Below are 8,663 nucleotides of genomic sequence, written 5' to 3' on the forward strand. Positions count from 1 at the left end.
GGTCCAGTTTGAGTCCTGACACACATGAGACAACAGATATTGTGTAGTTGTGGTCATTTCCTCTATTGTTGTCTTGATGTATTTAATCCAAACTTTCTACAGTCGTTTTGTTCAGTGTTTAATCTGTTGCTGTACTCAACTGTCTTTGACTGATCTCTGGTCAGTGTGTCAGTCTGCGGGACTACAGGATCCCCCTCAACACAGAGATGGGATCAAGTCCTTGTTTGGAGAGGCCAAGGTGCATTCACTGACCTGGTTCAGCAGAGATGACTGATTAACTGGTGTGTGTGTGTGTGTGTGTGTGTGTGTGTGTGTATGTGCGGCTCCACCTGCTGTTTCCTGTTTTAATTACAGAGGACAATCACACTACACTTCTTAATACTGACTTTACCTTCACTCTAATGAGCCTCTTACTACGAAAACAGCCCTTCTAGAAACAAGCCAAATAATCTTAAATATAATCAATATAATAATCCAAATCTGCCAGTGGGGTAAGTCAATTTTATTTAGCTAGAATTCAGAAAACTAGCATAAAAACCCAGACACTGAAATACAATAATGGCCCTTTTAAAATCAGTAACTCAGTTATTTAACATAGACTTTCTTAAAATACGTATTTGGGTCACTTTATTGAGCTGAATTTAAGAATTTGTACTGTAATCTAAGACCTATACAAATAGTCTACAAACAGAACAATAATGCACAATAACAATGAACAAAACTTTTTCTCACAATAAAGTTTTTCCTGCAAAAAAAGTATAATTTATACACATGCACATTAAAATCCTTAAGAAGACATCCACTCCTTCTTTATTAAAAAATCCTGAATCTATGAATATGCAAATGTTAATCATTTCTGAAGTTCAGCCCTGGTCAAAGTTGCTCAAATCCTCACGTTATCCATATTTCCTGCTTCTAACACATCAACTCTGAGGAGATAATGTTCACCTGCTGCCTGATATATATATATATATATATATTTATTAATTAGTCCTCACAGGTGTATTAAAACGCACTCATGAGCACTATATAACAATATTTAAATACCGTGCACACATGCTTTGTGTCAGAGGTACAGAGACACCAAATGTTTTATCCAGCTTTGTCCTATTTATATTGCAGAAGTCTTGAATTTCAATACATTCCTGCAAGCAATGTTCCAGGTTTCCTTTGAATATGTATTTGATGTGATTTTCTCTCTCACAATCTCTGCAGAGTGACGCAAGAAAACTAAATGAATGTCTTGTTATTGAGATAACCCAGTGCAATGTGGCTCCTCATCTCTTATTGCTTCACTTGCACTTTACTGGCATCACAGCTATTCTATTCCTTCTATTTCTTCCCATTTACTGCCTCTTACTCTCCCTCCCTCCCTAACATTATCACCTGAAATGTTGGTGACTGAGGCTCTTTCTGCTTCATCAGCAGAAGTAAAAGCCTCAGCTTAATGTCTGAAATTGTACCCAGAAAACAAAGGTTGCTTTGTTCACATTAACCTGTTTAAAGTGTTCTTTCCCACCTTTCTTGTGTTTGTGCAACATTTCTGTTTTTGCTATCACGTTCTTTTCTTTTGATGTGACAACTCCTTTATCTCTTTCTGGCCAGTGTTTACATTTTTATCTTCTTTTGTTGCATTTCATCATTTCGACATGTCAAGATTGTACGAATTACCTTACTGACTAATCCCGAGTTATTGGTTAATTCCCAGTGTCCAACATCCAATCACAGCTGACAGTCACTTTCATCGTCGTTTGGGGTGTTTTTAGCCTCTGAGGACGCAGTGACATTTAAAATGGATCAAGCTCGACACATCTGTTACAATTGCTGAACGGCTAAATTGTCGTCTTAAGTCTTTTAGATTTGAATCGAGCTCTTTCCTGAAGGCATGTGTCGCCTGTAATACATCAAAGGGCCGTTTCTGTCCCAGAATGCACTGGAAGACAAGGAGAAAAAAGCCTTTCTTGATGCTGCAGCAGCACAGACCACATGCTGTATATAACCCCCCCCCCGTGTCTGGAAATTGGAAAATTAGTTCCACAAACATGCTTCAAGGCTGAAATAATATCACAGGTTGAGTTAAATTTCAGTTGGCTGCACTGATCCGCTGTGATCCGCTGACTTGGTGTCATCTCACATGTTAGTGGTTTTTGGGGGATTGGGACCTCAGCCAATATTTGGTTGATAATGTGAGTAAAATGTTATATGATGACATTATTACATATTTAATTATGATTAAATAGGCATTGATGAAAATATTGTTGTAAATTAAACTATCAATGTGACTGTCCTTGAAGGCAGACACACAAATAATGCGTAAGCAATAAATCTGGTTACAAGCATATAGACCATCGACATATAGTATGTCAACTCTCCAAAAGTGAAGCCAAAACATCTCTATCGCACCCTAGTGGCTGACTGAGGTAAAGGTCATAAAGCCCGCTGTCTCCATGTTAGCTGATGGGACAAACTAAAATGTCAAAATACACAAATACGTTTTCCCAAAGATGACTTCTGTAATTTTAGGTAGTTTTTTTTTATCATGCTGATGTGTTCATTTTTATTAGTTTATTAGTTATTTGAACCTACAGAATGACGTCACCAGCTCAAGATGGCAGCAGCCGTATCAGATATTTTGGCTCTAGTCGTTTTTAGACATTTTAATGTTACATTTTACATCATTAAGTAAAGGCAGCCAAAAGTCCTGAATTAAAACCTTTATTTAAGTATCGACAACAAAAAGTATTTAAAGTATGTATCAAAAGTAAAAGTAATTTTACATTTTTGGCATTGTAATGCTACCAAATAATATACTATATCGTCTGATTATTATTACTATAACGTTACGTAACCCATACTTTATGTACGTTATTAGCTGGTAGTTTAAGAAGAAAAATCATTCAGAAAAAAAACTCTAATATATAACAATATATCCTTTTACAAACTCATAGGTTTTCTGAGTAAAATTTGAATCTGAAAAGTAACTAAAGCTGTCAGATAAATGTAGCAGAGTAGAACTATAAAGTAGTTTAAAATAGAAATAGTAAATAGTACAAGTAGGTTAAGAAGCCTACTTGAGTAAATGTACTTAGTCTCACTACTGTAAATGAATATATAGTATGTGTGAGGGCTGCGTGTCCTTTGGCCTGTGGTGGACTTCTTCTGCCCCCTACTGGCAAAAAAACTTGAGCGTTAAAGTTAGAGCAGCCCTTCCAGCGACTGCAGAGGCGTCTCTGACTGTAATTACTCGTGACGGGGCAGACATGGCCTAATTAATGCTTTGTGTTCTCTCCGCAGTATAAATCTGGTGTGTCTGCTGGTGTAAACAGCGAGGCTCCCTGGGTCGGAGTTGGTAATTGCAGGTCTTTGTGCCGAAAGTGACAGCTTGAGGCAGAGGAGATGAGGCTTAATTAAGGCCTAACGAGGCACCTGTCATGTCCCGGTAAAAGCCGGGTGAATGACCCTGTGCTCACTGCCGGCTGCCTGAAAACTTAAATCTGACACGAGGCCGTTTAGATTTGTAACCCCTGTTGGATTTACGTCTTCCGCACAGCTACCTGTCATGTGTTTGCAGTTTATCAGCTTTATTACTTTGCTTTAGTCTTGTTGAATGAGCTCTCACACTTCCTTCTCTCGGCTCTTTTTGCTGTTCTCAACACCTTTTTTTTTCAAAATATTAAAACTTGTCACAAAATGTCATGTTAGTCATGTAATTTAATGTTTCATGCACTCAGTGGTCGACCCAGGACTCAAAAGGACACCAGTGTACAGAAAGTCATGATGCATTTATGATGAAACAGTTCCAAACCCCGGTTAAAGGCCCACTAACCCTCCACATGATTTCTACTTTAATCCATAGAAACTCTGCACACTTTTTGAGTTTGATGAGTAATTCATAATACGACACAGAACCGTCACGTAATGAGGATGACTTTGTTGTCCTCTCACTTGAAAGCAGAAAAGGCTCCAAGGTGTCAAGAACAGGGGGAGTTTCGCCTGCTGATAGAAGAGCTCTGTCTCTCACGCCTTTCCCTCATTTCCTCCCTTGCTTCTCTCCTCCAGAGGCTGTTTCCCGCTCTCGGCCCACGTCTTGCATTTGGCAGCTCGGCTACAAGAGGCTGAGCTGTCCTCTCTCTCTGTCTGTGTGCTTTCCTCATCTGACTGGTGGGAAAAAAACGTAGAACATCGAACCTGTGCCAAAAACTTTTGACGACGGACAGTTTCAGAGTCGATGTGTAGACGGTTGACAAAGGTTGAGGTCGTATTTATTTTTAAACATGCGACAGTTTCAGACTGGACAACCTGGAGGCGGTTATGGGGAGAAGGATCTTGGAGAATCCCTCCCATCCCGTCTATGAGGAGCCTCATCCATCAGGCTCCACAACCAAGAACTGACCCCAACATGAGAACTTTAAAGCCCCATCAAGTAACTTTTCTGCTTTAAAATAATTTTGATTGGCTGTGTCTTGTGTTGTTGCACTTGCTCGATGTTCGGCTGTGTTAGCAAAGTTATCAGCTGGGTAGTTTTTGGTCATAAGTAATTTAATCATAACACATGCACTTGAACAGCTGTTCATATTGACCACTCAGAAACTGGGGACACCAAATTGCAACAAATACCAAATCTTACATAATGTTGCTCTAAGACCTGCATATACAGTATGTATATAATTAACTATCTATTTATAGACAATAGACTGTACATAGTTATATTTAGACTGTAGATATGTTCAATTTCTCACTGCCCAGTATTTTGGCTTATCTTTGTCTTTATTTTTTAATCTATATTTTTATTCTTATTACCCTGCTCTGGTTCTGTACCTCTTCTGTCTTTCACTCTCCTCTGCTGTGAAACCTGAAGTTCCCTCCGAGGATTAATAAAGGTTTATCTTATCTTTAAACAGCCCTCTGTGGGCCGAGAGGCACGAGGGAGAGCGCTCAGGGAGTCATAGAGAAACGACACATCCAGCAGACAGTAATGATGGAAAGAGCAAGGAGAGTTAATAATAAGATAATAAGAAAAGTTATAATTAGAATAAGTTGTATAAAGTATTGTTCTTGCAACTGCATTTATAGCATTTATTTGTCATGTGATCTGAATAAGATGAACATTTAACATGCAGGAATTCACATTATAGACACTAGCACTGATCATATACTGTCCAACCAGGTTTCCTCCGACTCTTGTTATTCATTCTGTGGTACTGAAGGGTCGCCCTGTGTGCAGAAGGGCCTTTTGTGTATTCATCTCATGAAATATGCAGCCAGGGTGTGCACTACAGGGGAGGCGGGGGAGCTTGGCTCCTCTTAATAACACATGAGCTCCCCTGAAAACATGATTCATGAAATGTTGGGAGGTCTCTAAAATATTAACAATATCATAATATTAATAATGTCCTTCCAGGATTTTCTCTTTTTTTGTTGGAATTGTTGCAGCCTAAAATGCATGAGCAGCCTTTCTAGAAAATTGTGATGCATGTTGTGATGTTTTTGTTTTTTTTTGCAATGAAATGTTAGAGGAGAAAGTGAACATTGCAATAAAAAAGAGTACAGAAGTGGAGGTACAAGAAGATATCACAAAATAAAATATTACAAAATATTTTATTTTGATTTGATGACTAACAGTTTAACGTTTTCTGCAGGAAACTACAATTATTGGTTGAAGTTGGCCGCGCAGAACTGCCAGAGATTGGTTGAATTTGCATTAATTGTTGCGATCGCCATATTTTTTCCATGTATTTCTATATTTCTGCATCTTCATTAACATGGATGATGCGTAAACCCCCCTGAAAGCTGTGGTATAGTTTGCACTCTGTATGCAGCATATGATACACAGAGGCACAGAGCCAACAGCACTGTGTAAATGACAAAGACGTTCAGTTTGGCAGTTAGTTTGCATCTTCACATGAGCTGTAATGCTAATGTACATAATGTAAATAACTGTCCAGCACCCAGTAGTTTTTTGATCCTTTATTTATTCAGGAAATGTTCCTCGAGCATACAAACCCATTATAACACCAGCCTGCTTCACATTCACACAGCTGAAGACATGTTCACAGTCGGAGCCCTTTCTGGGGTCAGAGGGTGGCTCAACGGCTCCCCCACATTTGTTAATGGGACGGAAGAAACCAGATCGGTCCAGATGGTCTGGGATGTGGTAACATCAAGTCAGAAAATTGGACTTTGTGCCCAAATAGACTTAGAGGGGGGAGAGGGGGCACGAAATGTAGCAATGGGCCGTCTTTTCGAGTTCTTTTTGATCTGCTATGGTCTATTGTCTTCCTCAGCCACCGTAACTCTGTGGACGTTTCAGAGGAGGTGTGGTTTGTAGCATCTGCAAAGCTGAATCTGAGACGTTCTCACTAGTTTAGCTGATGGGTCAGGATGATTAATGGGAGGAAAGTTCTGACACACAAATCTGAGTTCATCTGTTGGACTTCTCATTTTTGCTGTTTTGGTAAAATATTGGATAATCCTCAAACTGTTATTTAAATGAAACCATCTGAGCAGTTTAAAGAGATAATGTCTCTTATAACATCTGAAACCTTACTTATTCTTAGTGGTTATATATTGTTTTAAAAGCTTAAATGTTTTTTGATCTGAAAAGTAACTCCAGCAGTCCGGGAAGTGTATTGGAGTCAGCCTATCTTGACGTCACCCTTTGGTTTGTGGAGTACTGCTTTGAAGCCTCTCGTTTGGCATTATGGTCGTCGCAATGACAACAATGGAGGCTCGTGCCCACAGTCTCATATTCCAAATAAACAGTACATTAAAATATGTTTCTGAAACAATTTTAGGTGAGAAAGTTCAGAATCTGGATCCATATCTGATCAGCACTGCCTAGTTTGACAGTTTGATCTGAGTTTGGGATGTTGAGCTGGACGGACTCACTGAGAATGAGCTGTCAATCACAAGGTAGCCCCGCCCTAAAGCATCCCCTGCTTTATGGTCTGTTTTACTCTGAATGGGACCATCATTTACTAAATGAACATCATGCTGTATGGAGGTGCCACATGTGTGAAATTGATTTATAGTTCAGCATCATGTTTCACCTGTTGATTCCACTAGCCTGATGCATCGCACATTATCAGGTTTGTCTCAGTAATTGTTAGAGGAAAGTTCACCGATTGTCCAAAATAATTCTCTAATAAAATATCAGTTATCAATATCCAAAGGTACTTGAGTAAAACTGTAATATTTGACTTTGTGAGTATCACCCAGACCTACTTAGAGCTCTGTTAGAACAGATTATCTTTCAGGAGGGAGTGATTTATCTACCAGAGTGTTTCTGTCTGTAATTTCAGTCTCATGTCAGTAATTCCTACAGACTGCAGTTACTAGTAAAAATTCAGGTCTCTTTTCCCTTAAAGGCCAGCTAAAATAACCTGAGGTGAAACTATTCATGACGTCCTTACGGTAGGTTTCGCAGAACTCTTATATAACACTGGTGAGATTTGGATCTCTATAAGCTTAAGAGGAAGCTGCTGGAAATAGACTGGCACTCTCCGAAGAGATGGGTCATACTACCAGCTGTGTTAATGATGCATTAGCACCACGAGGTGCCCGCACAAAGGCATCCTTTGATCAATCATTTAGCGTCCCCCCACACACTTATATTGAAACACACACACACACATGCATCTGGTAGTTTCTGTGCATGATGACTGTGTGCCTGAGGAGGGGGGTCACAGGGACTCCAAAACCAGGACGCTTTTAAAAGAAACCGCTCTCATAACCTTCAGTCGTTCCTTCAGATTCGTGAGGCTACCTGTCCTACTACGTCGCGTAATGTACTAACGCGTACTAACTGTAATGACCTTTTGGGCCATAAGCTCAACAGATCATTTGAAGTAGTAGGGTGCTCCTATTGGACCCTATTGACATATCAGTAAATGATGATCAGATGATCTCGACACCTTCCAAATTGGCGATATATAAATGAAAGGTAGTTGTTTGAATGACTATTAACAAACGTATGCACCTTACAATAACTAATTAACTTAACTTAAAAATGTATTTAACTGATTACATCGAACATTTGAAGTAAAACTTCCTTATTTTTGTAGTAGCTTTAGTAATTTTAAGACTAAAGACTATGGAGTGGTTCTGCAGTCTAGGTTTTTTTAAAACTAATTGTATCCATCCTGTTTTAGCAACTAAAGCTAAGAGAAAGTCCTCAGTCTCTATTAAGTGAAGCAGTTAGACTAGGTAGTGAGTCTGAGGTAAAGTAAGCTAATTAATAAAAACGGTGGAGGAAACTAGTGAGCAAAGCGGTGCTGATCAGACAATCACGACATTGAAGCATTTGAGAAGCACATTGTGGAAGTATTCGGGGTTTTCCACTGTAGATGGAAAAAATACCAACAAACATAAGGCTGACTTTGTAAAAAGCAGCTGTATTACTCAACAACCACAACAAATCTGAAGGCTGACCCCTGAGGCAGCGGACACTATACGGATTGCGTTCGAATTAACAAACACACTTTCTGCACTTTGTGTCAGAAAGTCTCTTTGAAACATTGCATGAACAAAATACATTTTATTACATGATTAACAAAGATCAGTGAAAACAACCAGCTCAGAGAAGGAGGACTGACATCTAATTAATATCTAATTAACAGCAAAGTTTTAGCGAGTTTAAAAAAAAAAAAAAAAACTTGACAAAG

At 39.0% G+C, this 8,663-nt stretch overlaps 1 protein-coding gene across 1 annotated transcript in view; it reads left to right on the forward strand.

Annotated features, from left to right (window-relative positions):
* LOC118336472 overlaps positions 1–8,663 on the forward strand; it is a 744,338-nt gene that overhangs the window by 474,831 nt on the left and 260,844 nt on the right. The gene's annotated exons all lie outside the window — the stretch shown is intronic.

Source organism: Morone saxatilis, unplaced genomic scaffold (assembly GCF_004916995.1).
Source record: "Morone saxatilis isolate NCDOM2014 unplaced genomic scaffold, NCSU_SB_2.0 Contig24, whole genome shotgun sequence".
NCBI classification, from domain to species: Eukaryota; Metazoa; Chordata; class Actinopteri; family Moronidae; genus Morone; species Morone saxatilis.